The sequence below is a fragment of the Hirundo rustica genome, chromosome 3 (assembly GCF_015227805.2).
Source record: "Hirundo rustica isolate bHirRus1 chromosome 3, bHirRus1.pri.v3, whole genome shotgun sequence".
In the NCBI taxonomy this organism is placed as follows: domain Eukaryota; kingdom Metazoa; phylum Chordata; class Aves; order Passeriformes; family Hirundinidae; genus Hirundo; species Hirundo rustica.
In genome coordinates this window covers 62,627,039-62,646,186 of record NC_053452.1, presented here as the reverse complement: position 1 = coordinate 62,646,186, position 19,148 = coordinate 62,627,039, and positions in this window count along the sequence as shown.

The following is a 19,148-nucleotide window of genomic DNA, read 5'->3' as shown; positions in this document are numbered from 1 at the left end:
TCTTAATGTTCTTGGCATGAATATTTATTTTGAAAACACCTTCTTCCGTTTGGGTAGTAAAAAGACCAATTCCTTTCAGGAGATTTAAGCTGCTGCTTTCTGAACCCTCTCCTGTAGGTCCACATCCTCAGAGTACAACTGTAGACTGGAGTCCAGCAAAGGTCTTTAAAACCTGAATGGAATTAAAGGACCATATGACATGACTCTAGGGTTCTTATGCAAGTTTACACCCCCAGGGTGACATTCAAAATTTTCAGCAAGCATGTTCACCTTCCGATTCTTCTTCTTCTTTTTTTTTTCCCCCTGCAGATCTGCTGTCTAGTCAATATCTCCCCACCATGAACATGTTTTTCCTCCAAAGGGTAGAAACTGGTACTTCTGTTTATTGACTTCATGTAGCATTACTGTAATTCTGTAATAATTACTGCATTAGAAAATTTATCCAGTTGCTCTATTTTGTTTTTTGTTTTATTCCTGCCTCCAGGAGATGTATGCTCTAATTATTATGTCCTCTAAAAATGTAGTAACTTAGTTTTATCAACCATCCAGCTTACTTACAACAGCACTGAATGGCAGCTAGCCAAGACACAATCCAATTGCAACCTTTCTTTATTCATTCTTCCCGTGGAAGTGTAAAACATTATGAGTCTCTTGGAAAATTTATCTCAGCATCTTCCACAGAGTCTCCAGGCTACGCTTTCCCACGCAGTTGCTCAGTGCATAGCACAGTGTCAAAAGTCTTCTGTTAAGATATATATTTCTGTATCTACTGCTACTACACAGTCTTAAAGGTTTATTACTGTTCTGTGTACTGAAGTTAAATTGATCTTTCTTCATGGATCTGTCCTGTTTGTTACTCAAGTCATACTGGAAAAAGAAAAGAAAAAGACATTTAATCAATCAGTTGTTCAGAAGTGTAGAAAACTGAAAATGCAGCAGGTATTTTCCAGTAACAGGGAATCCTTGCTGAGTACGTGACTGTAGTGATTTATACTCTTCAAATCATTTTGTCAGAAAATGTAATTCTCTCTTCTGTATCATTTTGAAATGAGAACTAAAAGATCACTTTACTTTTTCAAAAGCCTTAATGTAACAATGTTGAGCAGAAGTCAAAAATATTTAGGAAGCTTTTATGGAATGAGTGTCATAGCCCTGGTTACTAGACTGAGATAGTCTCACAAGGACCTTGCTGCTGAACAGAGAGAAAGTTTTTCTGTGCACCCACCCTTTTCACTGAATGATTTCCCTCTCTCAAATGAATTCCTGTTCTAAAAACATTTCCTATCTTCACATGATTCACCTTAGGGTCTGGCCCATTTTTGGCGGTGGCTACAATGGAGAAGTTTGTGCTTTCTGCAGTCACTCCCTACTGTGGTAAGGGATGACAAGATGCAAAATGGGCCAGAGTTCAGCTGGCATAATTCAACAGCAGAAGTTTTGAAATAAGTGGATGTCTACTGGTTTATATCAGCCATTAAAAAACTGAGGCAAAAGAACAGATTCCAGCTAGCTGAATAGTGGAGATGTTGTCTAGAGCCAGCTTTGCAACTCAAGTTTCTCTCGATCAACTTCACAGAGTGAGGGAGGGAAGTGAGATAAAACAGTAAAATGTGAAGCTCATTCCAGTGCAACTCATTTGTAGTTCTAAAGAACATTCTCTTGTGGTCTTTCCAGAAAGTGGTTTACCAGCATTTTACAACTACAGGTAACGCATGTGATAAAATAACAAACATATTCTAGATTGCTTAAGGAAATTTGGGCAAAGACAGCAAAAGTTCTAAACAAGAAATCCAAAATCCCAAAAGACTGGCATCTGGAAAACACAGGTCTGTTGGAAAAGCCTGAGCAACTGGCTGAGATCAGTCATATCAAACAATATCTTCTTTCTACCCAGACAGCACTACTAAGGTGAGGTTTTTCTGGTTCTCCCCATCCCTGTCAGCTCTCCTGCACATGTCTGGATAAATCCATGCCTGGGTGGTGAGCCAGAAAGGCATCTTTTTTTTTCTGTAGTCACTGAGACTCACATTCATATCTGGCTGGCTCATGGGAAACAATGACCTAAAGAAAGGGCAAGCACCCTTAAAATCCAGCTGATTTGGTGAACACATATCAAGAGCAGAGAACCTTGGAATAGGTTTGGAAGACAGCTTTTGGACCCTGGTGTCTTTATTGCTACTTAATGACAGGGTGTTGAATCTGATGCTTTTGTCCCTGTAAAGATGGATTTTGCAGCTGTATTTTGTCCATTGATTAAATTCAGTCTGGTAATAGCAGTCTACCAGCTATCCAGACTGACCTGGATAGGAGGCATCTATAGGAGTGGTTTATAGTTCATTCAAGTCTATGAGTTTTTTATTTGTGTCCTTACATCAAAAATATTTTTTAAATGTTAGCAGTTTCATGAGAGTACTAGGAATGATATTCCTACTTACAAGAGTCAGCTAAAACAGATGTTTTCAGAGCAGTTTAAACTCAGACTTGGAATACAAGTTACCTATCCAATTCTTGTGGTCTCTTCAGCAAAATCTGCCACACTGTGAGAAGGAGCCAAAATCCTGCTGTTTAGTGCTATTAAGATTTCCGTGAAATAAAAAGTTCACAATCTCACCTCCACATACGTGAAGGATCAGGCTAGTGAGATATGGCCATAGTGGCATGTAGCCTGTACACTGAGGGATGAGGCAGGCCCTCATCATCCACTGGGTGGGCAGAGATGCAGAACTGCAGGAGGTCTCCAGGACACCCTAAATGCAGAGGTAACATACCCTGTGTCATTCCTGACAGATGTCCATCTTATATCTACATCTACAGATTGCTGCTGGTGAATGGTCCGCCGCTTCCCCAGACAAGATACTACACAGCTTCCTTTCCTAAGAACCATGAAATTTGTCAAACCAAAAGAAATAATTTTTAAATGCTGCAGCTATGACTTTGGGAGCCTTTTGACTAGAGCGCTGTCCTGTCTCATTTCACAGGCAAGAAACTGGAGAGATGGATAAGAAATCCCACTTCCAGTGATTAACTGATTGACCCTGGGAACATGGCTTTGACCAGTTCAAGCAGGAAAAGGCAAAAAAACATGCAATGGTCTTTTTTTTTCAGTCCCCACAAATGAAGGTGAGAAGACGCAGTGGATAAAGAGCAGACATTTAACATTATATTATTTAATAATTTAAATTATTCCTGTACCAGGAAGAGTACAGAGCAGGATATAGTCAAACCTAAAAAAGGGCTGAGACTGGGAGGAAGTCATGGCAATCTTTTCTTCAGTGACATTTTTTGCTGTGTCGAACTCAGTTTTCCATTTAAAAAAACCCAAAATCATTAATGATCAGTGGCAAAAATCATTTGCATTCTTTGCACACAAGAAGATGAGTCCCCTGAGTATGATTCTGGAAAAACTTAAGCCGCTGGCTGACACCTTTTCTTACCCTTTGTGAATCAGGAAGGTGGGAGGGGATACAGCATATTTTGGCCGGCAGACCGTCTTCCGCTCTTTTATGAAACCAGCTTGTGATAAGAATGCCTTCATTCATTGAATGTCCAGTGATGGCTTTTTCTGGGCAAACTTTGGCTTTTAGTCTGCTCACAAGTTAATTTCATCTCCCTGTGTGGGTCTTTGCTATTGTTTTTGGTGCTGCTCGACTGACCTCCCACATCACTGTGCAATATTACTTTTTGTGTTGAAAACCTTTTTGTCCATGTCACTGAATCCTTGAACACCACAAGGCATTCAACCAGTTTACTACAACTTTGTGAAGTTTCAACACAGAGCTATGCCACTGTAATTTACATGCCAAGAAGCTGCAAAACAGTTCTGTTGGAAAACAACTGGCAGATGTCTGCAAGGTGAAGCAACCAGTCTGTTTTTGTCACACCACACAGCTCCCAGTACACCCCAGGCTGGCTCTTAATGGATACCAGCCTCATCTTACACCAAAAGCCATTAGTGACTTTGTGAAAACTCTTCCTAAGCATATCAATGGCAAAGTTATTTCTTCATCACAACCTGAGTGAGTCCAATGAGCTGAGGGAGGCCTCTCTGTTCAGACCTTGTAGCACTGGTGATTGGTCTGTATAGCTCCTATGCAACAGAGCAGTTTTAGAGCTGCCCATGCCCCCAAACAGACCGGAGTCCTTTCTCCTGCTTCATGCTCATGGTTGTTCTCAAAGACATGCCTAGTAACAAGATGTTTCCTGGCAGAAATCAGGAACAAAAATTGAACCGTGTACTTAGCTGCAGTGTCAGCCTCACTAATGGTGGGATTTGTCTGGGAATCTGGGGCTGTGCCCCCTCAGGCTCCCCCACTCACCGGCCGGACACCGACTCCCATTGCCACCCACTGTGGCCACTTCCTACCGCTCCACAGCAAACCACCAGCGTCTAAATGGCACATTTGGCGCCACATCTGTTAGCATTTAGCCTGAGTGTTGGCTGTCCTTCCTAATAATTCATCTCGAATAGGCTAAAGCAACAAGCTGGGCGTTCGTTCTCCTGCTCACTTTTTTTTCCCCATTGTGCCATTCAACAGCCTCCAAAGCTGCTAAAGCCACAAAAATGTTAGAATGATTGTTGGCCAATGTCAAACTTATTTTGGAGTGGTTGTCTTATATTGGGTGACATATTATTTACCTTTCTTATCTGAGCTTAATAGAGTTAAACAAATCAGCGCTTCCTGATGGGAGGCTGCTAGAATGTGATTGAACGAGCAGTGTTGTTAGGAGAGCATATGTGCCTGAGCTCGTAGATTCTAACAGCTAAACTCCAGTGTGTCTGTTGTGACATTATATTTCTAGCTTTCTTGTCAGCTTATCACCATCCAGTGTTGTAAATAAAAAAAATCATAAAGGCAAACACATTTTAATACATCTTTGTATGTTTCAGTACTTGTAATTCATGAAGTTCTGAAGAATACATAGAGCAGACTCAAAATTTCAGAGGCAGAAAGTGGACAAAAAAACAAACAAAAAAAACCTCTCAGGTGTTTTAAAGCAAGTTTTCCTAAAGTCAGCAAAACCTTCAGCCAAAGACAAGTGCATGTCGTATTAGCACAAAAGAGGCAACAGTGGTAATTACAATTGTATCCCTTTTTCATATTATGAAGAACATACAGAAAGGTACAATGGAGAGTTTCAGGACAGGTGCTTTAAATTTGAGTTTAGCCTTCCAAAAACCTGTGCCCAAATATAGTGGGTTGAAAAAGGCCAGAGATCAAAACCATATTGACAGAAGACTCTTCTTATCTACCAGGGCAGAGCAAACTCAGTGTGCTATCTGAAATCCTCATGGTACAGTGACCCAAGAGGGCTGGGATGGCCCCTAAGAGATACGTATTCTCTTCTGCCAACGACCTTTGGCTTTAAAGAAATGGGTAGTGATTAGTCCAATCAAGAGTCAGAACAGGCCTAGATTGTGAAGGAGAAGCAGCAGTTAGAAATTGACATTGCTATCTGCCCAGCATTGTTGCTACTGTGGTGTCTTTGAGGTCTTGCTGAGGCTGACTGCCATCCCCTCACCCATGCCCCAGCACACCAAGAGCCCGCTGTTGGGGAACACTGATGGATGAAATATCCCCCATCCTCCCACCAAGCACAGCAGCAGGTGGGGAGAATGTGTTGGCTCCCAAGCAGGTATTCTAGCTCACTTTCCCTGGCCCAAAGTGTCCCTCTCTGTGGCAGGTCTCTGTGGTCTGGCTGCCCAAGAGAGGAGAAAAACACTCAGAGCCATTTCTCCTCCCCAAGCTGGGGTGACAGACACAGGTGGGCACACATCTGCCTTAGTCCCTGCAGCGGTACAAAGTAAGTGCTCCCCAGACTTTGGTTGCTGTTGATCCTCTGCTGAGTTTCTGCTGGTGCATTCCCCACAACTTTGGAAGTCTCAGTGGTGTCTTGATAATAAAAAAAAAGACTTGTTTCAAGTCTCTGTCTTTGTTTAGCAGCGCCCCTGCTTTCCTGCCTTATGGCCGTCACAGAGCCATTTAGCAAAGCAGGGTTTGGAGGCATTCTTGCACCACTGGTATGGTCTGTGCATCCCTGCAGCGGCCTGGATAGAGGCGTCACAGGTTCCATCCTACATCAAGGGTAAAGAAAGGGGTGATACGTACATCTGCATACCTACAGGAAGAACACTTAGGCTTTTTCTGGGTAAAATGAACTTAGGTTATGAAGGCCACTTTAGTAAGTGCAAGCTTAGAAACATCTACCTTGAAAGATCATCCTTTTTTTTTGATCAGTGCTGAGCCTTATATATTTGGTGATGTTTTTATTTATTACATGATAATCTGGCAGGGAATTGGTAGGCCATTTGCAAAAATGATTAATCAGAAATACCAATCTTGTTCTGATTTGCAGCATAACAGAAAACAGCAGCTCTGTCCTGTGCTACTCCCCAGTGATTTACATCAGTATGTGCCAATGATGGAAAACATGGCCTGCCTGTAAAGGTACAATTAGGTCTAGTTTCCATGGACATAATCAGTTGAATGTAGGAAAGAAAGAAAAAAGAAAAAAAAAAAAATTAATAAAGGGAACAATATAGAGTAACCATTATAAAATAACTGAAGACTTTACATGCCAAAGTATGAATTGCTTTAAGATATATGTTTCTACTGGCAATTTTTGTACTTTTTTTTTAAATGCTTTACGAGACTATCCAAGTTGAAAAGTTCACATTTATACAGGAATAAAAGAAAAATCTGAAGAAGCCTGGAGTTTATAAATAAAAGGCATGATACATTAATATGCAGTTTCCAGAGTGTTCTACTTCACCATCTTCTACTTTAGATAAGCAGAGTTACACTCAAAGGAAGTACTATCGAATAAATACAGGAATAAACAGCTGAGAAAGGCAGAATATTAACGAAGATCCAAAAGCTGCTGACACTACATCAAGAGAGGGAACATTTTGACAAGTTTATTCATGCCAATAATCACAAGTTGCCTTTTTCAACATTCAGGCTACTAAAGTTGCCTTGTTTCGCTTGTTAACCACTAGAGCAAAATGAAATAAGATTTCACCGAAATGAAATAAAGTTTTGATTCCTAATTTCAGACACCCCTAAATTTGAAAACTTTGCTGTTCTTCTGCCAACAATTCTTGATATGTCAGAATTTTTACCTCCTAGGTTGTATGCCCAAACCTGAGAAGAGCTGAGCCATCTCGTGTTGACTTTAGGTACCATCAGCCTTCTATATACAGCAATGTGGAAGTGTAAATGTGATGTTTAAACATGGCAAGAGATATTCTAATTCCCAATATTGTGGGTATTTACAGTCATACACTGTACTACCTGTGTTGTTTCTTAGCCTTCTGTTCTCTACTACTCGTGTTAACGAAAGTAAAGTGAGAATGTATCTCAATAACCCCTTTCCTTGGGTAAGCTGGCATAGGTAGAGCTGTGTTGGTCTTGGTATTTTTCTTTTCAAACACTGAATTCCTCTGGGATATTTCCCATTTACTGTATTACAAGGTTAGAATGGTATGTGTCTCCAGTCACGCAGCTGTAAATTTCTAACCTACTAAAACTAGCACATCTTAAGTGTAATAGTTCCTGGAAAGGAAACATGCAATATAAAAATATCTCTAATGGTTTAACTGTACCCTGTACAATACTGTATTACTCTATGTTAAGGTAAAGCAGTACAGAGCCATGTTTTTATAGGTTATTTTTCTGTCCTCCAGCTCTCATTATTCAGGCAACTTCTACCATGTATGAAGGCACTGACCCAGAAAATAGGGTGTAACCAACAAAAAACCCCCACAAGACAGTTATGTATTGGATAGGGCACATAAGAGATAACTAGGAAGTGTGGTGGTAAGCATTAACATTAGGTATGAGCATCAGCATGCTCTCCTCATCCCCAGTAAACACCCTGCAGGACACTGCTCACCAGGCAAGCATCCATCCAGTGAAAAGCATCAGCTTTTGCGGCTGCTTCTGGGAGCAGGCTAGTCCTTGGTGTCACTGAGGTGCCATCTTCCAGCCCACTGTCTTTTCTAGTGAGACTTTATAACTTTCCTGGTCAGTGTTTTTCTCCTCAAATCTTTCATTTGTTACCCATGCCACTGATCTTACCTCTGCCTTCCGTTCTACATTGCAATTTGGCTGATCCTAGTCTACGTACTTTCTCACAGCTCTTTCTCATAACTCAGTATTTTCCTTAAAGCTTGAGCTAAGGTAGCACAGCTGGACTGTATCAAAACTAAGCCTAGGATCACAGACAGCTGAACTCCTAGAAGGAGAATCACGAGGTGGGGGAGGAGGGAGAAAAAGTCTTGTGTTGATGGGATTGTACTATACAACTTTCCAAGGTCTTGAGGGGACCTCTGATTCTAAACTGGACATGATGATGACAGTGCTTGCTAAACTTTGCCAAGCCAAATATCTAGGAGATAGATCTCTGCAGTCAAATCAGATAAAATTTTCCAGGCACCTACAGTCAGCTATTTTTCTGAAAGTAAAGGATGGATGAATGCTCACAAATGCTTACTGCGCATCCAACCCACAAACCCAGGAAATCCAGGAAAGTCAGTGCTACGGAATTTTAAATTTTAATAGATATTCTTGTAGAGCTGAGGAGGAAGCCAAAACAGGTCAGTTTTAGGTAACTGCAGGACATGTAGAGTTCATATTCAGCTCCTGCCTCTTACTCAGACCTTCCTGTGCAATTTAAGTCAAAATATGTAAGTGCCAAACTAGGACTTGAAGATGGGTATATGATCCCAGTAATGAGAGCTTATGCATACAAGACTCCAAATTAGTTCATAAAAGATTGTAAAATCTAGGGGAAGAAAAAGAATCCAGAAAATTTATGTGTTGTCTAAAGTCAAGTCCAGGCACATACCCTTCTCCAAAGCCTTGTTGCTCACATCAGTGCTAGATGACTTTCTTTCATGAAAGCAAGTCACCACTTCCCTACCTTATTCTCAAAAAGAAACAGGTAAAGAAACTTCTCACTTATGAGTCTACTGGTTACTCTACTCACTCATAAAGAAGAAACCTGGACTCTAGTCTCTTCAGTGCTTTCTGAGAGTCACCATCCCTGGATGTGTTTAAAAAAAGACTGTATGCGGCACTTGTCTCAGCTTTGAAAGACAGTTGTCTGCCAAGGAAAGCTAGAGCCTCCTTTAGAATGGAGAATGTAAACCCCCTTCCCTCCAAATTATTATATTTTTGCAATTAAGAGTTTTCAGACAAAGATATAGGAATAGGAGTAACAGTTCTTTACTAGGAATATTAAAAAAGGAAAATATACATGTAGTAGTACAAAAAAACAAGCAAGCAAGCATACAAAAATCCTGGAAAAACCCTGACACAGTCAGGGATATGACCTGTCACCTTGTTGGTCAGGGTGTTGGAAGCAGTCCAAATAAGTCTTCCTGGAGTAACAGATGTGGTTCTGTCGAGTAGAGATGGTCCTGTAGAAAATCCAGTGGCAGTGAGATGGGTCCAGTCTTGCTTTGGGAATCCAGTGGAAAAACAGGATCCCTTGTGTCCTTCAGTCCCAGTTTTTATCCAGCTAGGAACAGCTGGCTCCTCCCCCACTGGGTGGAGCATCTCACAATGGGATGATGGAATGTGTCATGTCATTGGTGGGCCCTAATGGCCCATTATCAGAAGATGTCCCCCTGGAGGATGGAGGGGTGCTGAAAGAGATAAGAAACACTGCCCCACCTGGTTTTAATGGGTGGGCCATTATCAGAAGGCATCCGCCCCCCTCTCCCCTGGAGTTACAAGAGGATGAAACATCTCCCAAAAAACAGCTTTCAATGCCTTTTTAGGTTACATAATCCAAGACAGCAAGGTGTCCAACCGCTTCTTGAACTCTGTCAGGCTTGGTACAGTGACCACTTCCCTCAGGAGCCTGGGCCAGTGCTCAACCATCCTCTGGGTGGAAAGACTTTTCCTGACATCCAGTCAGGAAAATCCTCCCCTAATTCATCTTCATGCCATTTCCTTGAGTCCTGTTACTGGTCAGAGAAGTGACAAGATTGGTACTTCTCTTGTGAAGGAATTGTAGATTGTAGTGAGGTCTCCCCTCAGCCTCCTCTTCTCTAGGCTGAACAGACCACGTGTCCTCAGCTGCTCCTCATATGGTTTCCCCTCAAGGCCCTTCACCATCTTTGTGGCCCTCCTTTGGATGCTCTCTAATGGTTTAATGTCTTTTTCATACTGAGGTGCCAAAAACTGTACTCAAGTGAGCCCAACCCAGTGCAGAGCAGAGTGGGACAATCCCCTCCCTTGCCCAGCTGGTGATGCTGTGCCAGATGCACCCCTGGCCCTCCTGGCTGCCAGGGCACTGCTGACTCATGCTCAACTTGCTATCAACAAGGACCCCCAGGTTCCTTTCCACAGCGTTCCTCTCCAGTCTTTCATTCTACAGTCTATACACTCAGCCCAGGTTGCTCCATCCCAGATACAGAATTCATCACTTGCACTTGTTAATCTTCATTTTGTTTGTGATTTCCCATCTCTAATTTGTCAAGGACTCTCTGCAGGGCCCCTCTGCTTTCCAGGACGACAACAGCTCTTCTCCATTTGTATCACCTGCAAACTTACCTAATATCCCTTCAAGTTGTGCTTCCGGGTCATTTCTGAAGATGCTGAAGGGCACAAGGCCTTGAGTGACCAGTGGCCAGCCTGATGTCACCACATCCACTGTAACTCTCTGTGCCCAACCCATGGGCCAATTGTTTACCCATTGCATCATGTGTTTATGATCAACCATGGTCACTGCGGTCCAGACTTCTGATACATTTTTCAGTATATGATCATTTGCTAAAATACAGGAATAGTCCAGGAAGTACACTGTTGCGTAGACTAATGTATAATGTGAAATCTGAGTGCCACCACTGCTGGCCATAATTTAAACAAAAAGAGTGAGACAACCACATACTGCTAAATGAGGTGATTTTGATACGTTGGTTTAAAAAAAAAGAAGACTTGGGTTATTGAATTCAGTCCCACACAGGCTAAAGATGAGTGTCTAGCCTGCTGAATAAGGGAGATGCCAGCATTCCCAAATGAATGGTGTAGGCATGTCCCTGCTCAGTTACTGGCTGGTTGTGAATACCAGCTGACACATTTGCCACTTGAGGAAGTGTTCAAATCCTTTCCAGATACAGTCCAAAACATTTGTTAACTATTATTTTTTTATGCTATCACTTCAAGAATTAGCTGCTACAACTTTACCATCAAGCCATATTGTCTGACTCGCATTCCTTCTCTGCAAGTTACAGCAGGCTCACCAATGGCAGCTAAATGTGTGTCTTAGAAAGCTCTTTGGGAGCCTAACACTCGTTAGTTTAAATGGGTGCTGTACTCCTCAGTGGCCATTAGGCAAGTAGCTATTTCAAGGATCTGGATGCAGACAGCAAGTTAGGTGCAGTGAAGTCATCCCAAAGTTCCCTTGTAGAGCCAGTCTTACAAACAGAGTCAGTAGAAAGAATTTAGGTCAGGCTACAGACCAGAGCAGACCTAACAATAAAACCACTGATAACATGTGAAGTGATTTCACCTCAGCACTAATGTTTTTAACATTAGTTAATATGTCAGAATGTTGAGAACCTAATTTTTTTTCACTTCCTGAACAATAGACAAACCTTACCGAAGTCTTACATGCCATAGAAGAGCAATAAAGTATATGCAAGGCATGTTTTTTATTCTACCTGCTTTTCCCAGACTGCATTGAGTCTCTGCTGAGAATATCCAGATTTAAAATAATGCTACATTTTATGACTGTTGTTCTACACTTTATGACTGTTACCCTAAATCATAAGCAATTAAACCCACCACAAATATTAGTCCTTTATTAGTCCCAATATTTCCTTCAGAGCTAGTCTGGGGATTTCTGTATTCCATAGAAGAGTGAACAATTGACACTGAAATAGCCTGAAAAGGCACCTTGCTGTCTTTGCCCCACTTAAAGAAAAAAAAAAAAAAAAAAACCCAAAAACACAACAACAAAAAGGTCTTCATGCGAGAATGTTTGTATTTAAGTATTCACTCCTCTTGTGCAATCTATATTAATCTCAAGAGAGAAGACAGGAAGACCAGCAGATATATAAAAAACCCTGTGAAACTCAGTGGAACAAATGGGATAATTTCCAATTTCTTTACTAGGTGTTGGATCAGGCCCAAAGGATTTACCAGCTGAGATCCAGTTGGCCTGCAACAAACTCATACCGAGGTTTCAGGCAGTTCATCGAGCACCACTACCCACTCAGTGGAGACAAAATATTTTCAAGAGTCTCTAAGGGAAGAGGCTGCCTGCCTGCCCCAACATCTGGGGTACCAAGATGTTGCCTCCTCCCTCAACAGCAGAGTAAAGAGATTTCTTTTCTACCATCACTTCACTGAACACTGAACTAGGTGCCAAAGCAAGGTGAGCTGTCTCTCCCCATGAGTAACTTGCATGAAAATTGCTGTCCCCGGTATTACGGGGGTTCTGTGTGTATGTCACCACTGTCAGATTGAATCCCACGCACAGATTGTGCAGGGACTGACTACAAAATCTTGTGGAGATATAAAGGTGACCTTCTAGCCACCATCATACCAAGGTCCACACTCAAAATTTTAATGTACATAATAATACACTTAAATAGAGAAGGATTAAAGACCTGGTGAAATCAGAAAGGTAAGGGATTATTGCACATAATTGTCTCAAACTGCTCACCAGATGATGATGTGCTATTTTCCACAACATGTGCTGCTTTTCACTTAAAAAAAGAGGGATCCAAGTTTTCTTATATTTCTACCAGTTCTTATATTACTTTACAGACACTGCTTATTTCCTGGCACTTAGAGGGAGAACACCTCCAAAGGAGCGGCTGAAGTACATGTTGCAGATAGGATGCCGGCCCTCTCATGAGAAAAATATCAATAACCAAACAGATGAATCACATTTCTAACATGTTAATAAACACCTACAAACCTTTCAACACCCTTCCAGATCTAATCCCAAGAAACTTTAAACTCACGTGCACATGCAAACAGGCACACACTCAGTCAGGGGGGGTCTCCAGCTGTCCACTTTACTGCAGCTCTCTGCAGCCCACTGATTCCTCCACAGGTTGGGGTTCATTGCTGGGGTGGGCTGCCATGCCTCCTGCCTGTTCTCCAGGTGCTGACTGCTCTGTGGCGAGCCGGCTCTGCTGTGCTTGTCAGAGGTCAGGGTGCTGCCGGGTGTCTCTGCAGGGGACGCATCAGGTTTTGACTTCTGCTGTTCTCACGTCATGATCTTCAGCCCCTTTACAAATTGAGATCCTTCTTTTATATTTTCTTTCAAGCTTATTCCTTCCTGGTTTGAAAAGCCAATGTAATTCCTTCGTTGCTATTTACTCTGGCTTATGGTCATCTACCTCTTTAACGCTATGGGCTTTGGGGTGGCTTTGTGTATTTGATCCAGACATGCTGTTTACAGCCACACGCTTATCTTGGTAGGTGGGGTTATCCAGGCACTTTTCCAAGGGTGGGCTGTGCAAGCACCCCTACAGTGGGCCAAGGATCATTTCAAACAGACAGTTTGGGATGCAGTCATCCTGTTCTGGAGGGCAAGAGCAGTTAATGATGTGGACACAAGCTCTCACATGTGGGTTGGGCTCAGTGCCAGAGAACTATTCCAAGCACCTTTAATTTACCAATACAGACAGAGCCAAGATGACTCTCATGGGAAGTGAACAAGCAAACTTTAAGCTACATGCAAGATGCAGAGTCAAGGTCTTGATCTGGGAGATAACTCTCCTCCAACACTCAGTGAGTTGGGATTTTGTTCACTCCAGCACACCAATAAAAAACAGCCATAAATTTCAGAGCTTAACTCTGACTTTAGGTTCTGACTCTTCGTATTCTCAAATGGGGCTCAGAGACAATGTTTTGGTTCAACACCACCTCTAAAACATTGCATTAACTTGATGTCACATGAAATAAAAGGTAAATGTCTTTTGATCTTGGTCCGCAGCCAGGTCATTAGATGTTCCCACCCCAGCTTCCTGGGCCTGTGCAGAGCCTCACTGACTGTGGAGCTGATTGCAAGATCTGGTTTCCTGTTCCAACCTAGTAAGTTTCTTTCTAAAGCTTTCCTTAAAGGGATAAATGGAGACATTGAAACAAGGAGGAGCCATTTTTTTCTCCCTTGGTCTGTATCTATTGCAGTCACTTCTCTGAAAAATAGTAGAGGACAACTGATGTCAGAGTGGGCAGGGTAGAGGAGGTATACTATCAAATTTTTGTAGAAGCCTCAGGTATTTTGCTTCCTGTTTTCTCAACATTGGAAACATCTGTTGTGGTTTAGGAATGGTATTCCTCAATTAAGTGCTCCCACTGAAGCACTCCAAACCATGTGCTGATCTCTCACTGCTGCCTCCCCACATGGCAGGATAGAGAAGAGAATTTGAGGCAGAAAAGGTGAAGATCACAGGCTGAGATAAGAACAATTTACTGGAAACCACAATGGAACAAGAAAAACATAACAACTTCAATATCAGCATCAGAAGGAAGTGGCACTATCTGACTGCTTGCTTCACACTAGGCTTACTCCACCAGAAGGGACCCACTCCCCCATTCCTGGAAAATTACATGGTGTGGTAGAGGATAATCTCCAGGTACTTGCCATGGAATCCTCCTGGCTACTGCAAAAGTTAATCATGTCCTGGCAAGAACTGGGACAACATCCCAACAACATAGAATGAGATCAAGTCTGAGACGTTTTTGTTACTGGCCCTGTCCCCACCACTTTTTCCTTTCAAGTGGTTTGGGGATTTGTCTCTTATTTACACTTTGGTGCATCATGAGAGAAAAACTCTCTTAAATTAAGCTCTTATGAAGTGGAGCACAGACTCCTAAGTCTGTGCTCCTCATGAAGTGGAGCACAGACTTGTTATAGTCCCAGCAGATTATGGGTTGGCCCAGGTAATTCAGCAGTGTGAATGCCAGCATTTAAGTGGAAAACATTTCCCTTTCTGAGTAAGCCACAAGGACCAACCCAAAGATGAATTTGTTATGATCAGAGACTACATTACTACGAATTACTGAGAAAAGAAAATGAGTCTCTCATTCCTCATTCCTTCATATTCCTTTGTATGAACTATGAGTAAAAGTCACTCTGTTTTCAAATCCACATTAAAATGAAGAAGCACCCCCCAACATAGTAACTTTAGTGCAAACTTTTGGAATCAAAGAAAAGCTGAAAAGGCACACTGAGGGGCAAGAGAAAAAGCAAGACAGGACTGTGGGAATCCAGGGTCAGGAGAAAGTACCTGGAATAGAGGGAGAGGTCAGAGCAAATGAAGGGAGTAGTTGAGTAGGAAAATTAGTTATGAGCTAAGGACTTCAAATTTTTTATTCTCTGAGTCTGAATGGGAGAAACACGGGGGCTTGATAGCATACACATGAAAAGATGCTATTCTAGGAGCTGATATTTCAAATGAAGGTCACATTGGTAGCTGCCTGGTACCTTTGACAAACAGCATCTTTTAAGGATAAAAAAATAGTTCTGTTTTGTGGAGATAAACAGTCCAGTGAAGAGTTAAATGCAGTATCATCCCTTCACTGTTTGTCTATGCAACTTGCCAGTAGTTGCAACACTACATTCTCCGGAAAGTAAGAAAAAAAGAAAAACCCCTGCAGTATTTTTTTCTCATAATGTGTAGAGCATGATGTCAGCCTGGCAGAGGAATTTAAAAATAAACAAAACCACGCATTTTTACCAAACAGAAAAATATCACTTGCAAATGCAATAAAATAAAGGGTGTAATATGTTTTGTCTCTTACTTTCCTCATAACTGGGGAAGTAGGCAAGCATTAGCAAAGAAGATACTTTCTGCAGAGCTGTGCAGTACATTTATTTTGAACATTCTTTGCAGTGGTGTGATCTCTTTTCCCAGCACAGGAGACAGGCAGCCCTCTTAAAGGTGTTTCCACATGGATGGGAAAAATGCCACAAAGGGGACAGCACAGCTTCTTTCCCAGCTTTGCCTCCACATGTTATACTTCTCCCCAGCAACAAAACAAGCTGCTTTATGCTGTATTTCAATGAGCAGCAACTTCTGCTTTTGTGAGGGGTAGGACACAGCTGATTTTTTTCAACTTGTAGAAATATATCTTTTAAAGTAATCTAGCTGAAAAATGTCCACAAAGCTGAAGATTTGATGAAATCTCTTTCTTTCATTGGTGCTTTTTTGGAGTAATATTGACTTCAGTAAACTGTTTGTGAAAGGTAATTTTTTTCCTATAGACGTTTGAAGGAGAAATTTTAGACCTTGAATGCCTGGTTTGGATTCGCCTATTTGTTTAGCAGGTGCCCCCATGTGAATAAATTGATGAAGACACAGCAAAATTAAAGTGTGAATTTTTTTCTGCCTGGTGGAGAATGAGAAAGATTTAAGAATCTAAAAAGTTTTGCGTGTGAGGTTAATAGAGGACTTGAAATAAATCCAGGTTTCAGGTATGTAACTACATATTGAACATTAACACTGGAGTTTCAGTGTCACATCACTTTTGAAGAGTGGACATGGATATTAAGGCAAACATAATGACACAGAGGCACAATTATGACAAGCTAATTGTACCCCAGAGACACCCAGTTTCTGCCCAAGCCCAGGTCTGATTATAAAGAGAGCCACTTGTTCACAAGAAGGCATGTATTTTGTAGGTATCCAAAGTAGACCAAGTAAGTTCCACTCTCTCTTTCTCTTTCTCTCCCACCTCTCACAACTTGTTTTCAGTGTTTTAGGTACCAGGATGGAAGACATAATTTTCTGCCTGCGCTGAGATGTTTTCACCTGAAAAATCTGCTCTAAATGAGGCATCGGAAAGATCTGACTATTTTGCACGTCAAGACAATTAGATCAATAAACATTTTTCCCTGAAAGCAAATATTTGCTCTAGATTGCTTTCCAGAATATTTCTTTCACTGTTTTGATATATCTCACTTTCCAGATTTGCTTTTCATTCTGGGAAATATCTTCAGAAACCTTCAAAGGAATGGTAAGCATACTCTGACCACCCCTTCTGTTGATTGCTTCTCCCAAAGCTTAATATTTTTTAATTCTTCAGACCTTTTTTTCATTTCATAATTAATTTCATTAATTGTTAAATCCTTGCTGTGAGAATATTTAAGATTTTTATTTCTTTAAATTTGAATCATATATGATTTTCTGACTTTAGGTTTCTAAAGTGGAGATTTCTAAGGTTCAGAGGATTCCTTCCACGAATCATATTTTTCCTCTTCCTTTGCTTTGGTTTTTTGGTTTCTTACCCCCAGAGTTTTCAGGTAAGGCTCCTGAGATATCTGTCTGAGTTATGGTATGGATAGGCCAAAGCACTGTCTGAAACAAAGTGTCACAGGAAGACCATATATAATGTAGAAAAACACTGTGTCGTAGAAAGAGTCTGATTAATTTCCCTTCTTTAGGGCAGATGATCACCAGGAAAGCCATGAATTCCAGATTGTCAACTTTATATAAAAGGTACAGGGGTAAATTGTTAGCTCTGAAGAGATCTCAGATGGTTCCAAATTTCTCTGTTGTCTTTCGGCTGTTCATCGCTGCCGAAAGCTAAATACTCTGAATGCCAGCCATCGCCTTCACTAAAAACATCCATGTGGTTCATTGCTTCCACCAATGCCTTTCTCCTTGGGATTACAGAATGTCCTTTATGGATCACTATTTGATCTCAATGGCTTTCTGCAATGCCAACTGTGCTGCAGTACTCCTGCATCTCTGGCTACTTTTGTCCTTCTGTATTTGGATGAGTAAGGTTAATAGAACTCTGAAGAGAGAATGATATGATTTAAAAAAAAAAAAAAAAAAAAAATACCCAAATGACTTTCAGGACTGCTGACAAGAGAAAATTTTTATCACTTTCATATTTACTGTTACATCTGCTTCCCGCAGAAGAAAGCATCAATGCCAATAACAAGTATGCTAATTACTATTTAGCCATAGCTTCAAGTCTTTAAGTAATGTTGAATAATTCTTTGGTTCAGTCAGGAAATTTGCTAAGACACATTTCTCCAAAATGCTGCCAAAGGCAATGTCTGTTTTTAATACTTGAAAAATAAACCAGATTTGCACTTTTAAGTGACCACAATTTTACAGTTCCTTTTGGGCTCCAATGCGGCATTCGACTTTATCCCACCTCCTGCTTTCTAATTCCAGCCATCATCCTCACTCATCTCTACTTCAGGGTAACACTGAAGATCACAGACCTGGGAGAAAATTGCTGTACTGTTTAATGCACTTTGATTTAATGTAGCAGGAGGGAGGAGCAGAGGGTTGATGGTGGTGGAGAGGCCATTCACTTTCAATGACTCTTTGCAAAATCTGAGAAAATAAGTGAAAAAAATTGTCTGTGAAAGACAAACACAAAAGGTGGGGAATAATTTCTCTAACATACAGGAGAAATAACAGAGAACTTCATGCCTCTTATTGCCACTAATGTGTGATTAAGAAGAGACACCATCACTTTGGGATTGGGCAGACTGATTTCAGTCTGAAGTGAGGATCACAGCAGAATGATGATATCTAATAAAATTACATCTCTTTATGCTCCCATTCAGCTCTAACCAGTCAGTAAAAACCAAGAGATCATACTGATCTCTGCATGGTCTTTGCCCTTCTCCGATATTGGTGGAAGTCTTCAGTGCCGTCCTAAATTATTCACATCAGCTGCTGTTGCTAGGAAAAAAAAAAAAATGGTCATGAAGTCCCATTTAGTTTAAAGATCAGGATGTCAGGGGGAAAGATAGGTTGCTTTGAAATACTGGCCTAACGTATAAAATACTGCTTGAGGTTTTCTCAAGCAAGAAAGACCAGAGTGACATGTTCCCTTGGGAGAGAAGGGCTGTACTTACTAAAGGCCACAAGCCTCTTATGGTCTTTCTAGATTGTTTTGGTGCTTTCTTTCCCAATAGTTTTCTCTTTTGAAGAGAGCTATCTGCTGAAATCTGTGAAACAAAATAAATTTTTAAGGGACACCTTAACAGCATATACATTCAATTTTAAAACAGAGTCAGGAAAAATCTCACTAGTGTATCCTGTTCGAACTGGTATTTCAGAATTTTTCCTGAATGTGGCCAGTTCTTTCAAGTCTCAACTAAATGCAAGCTGGGCTTTCATTAGCAGTTTTTTTTTCCAAAACCGTTAA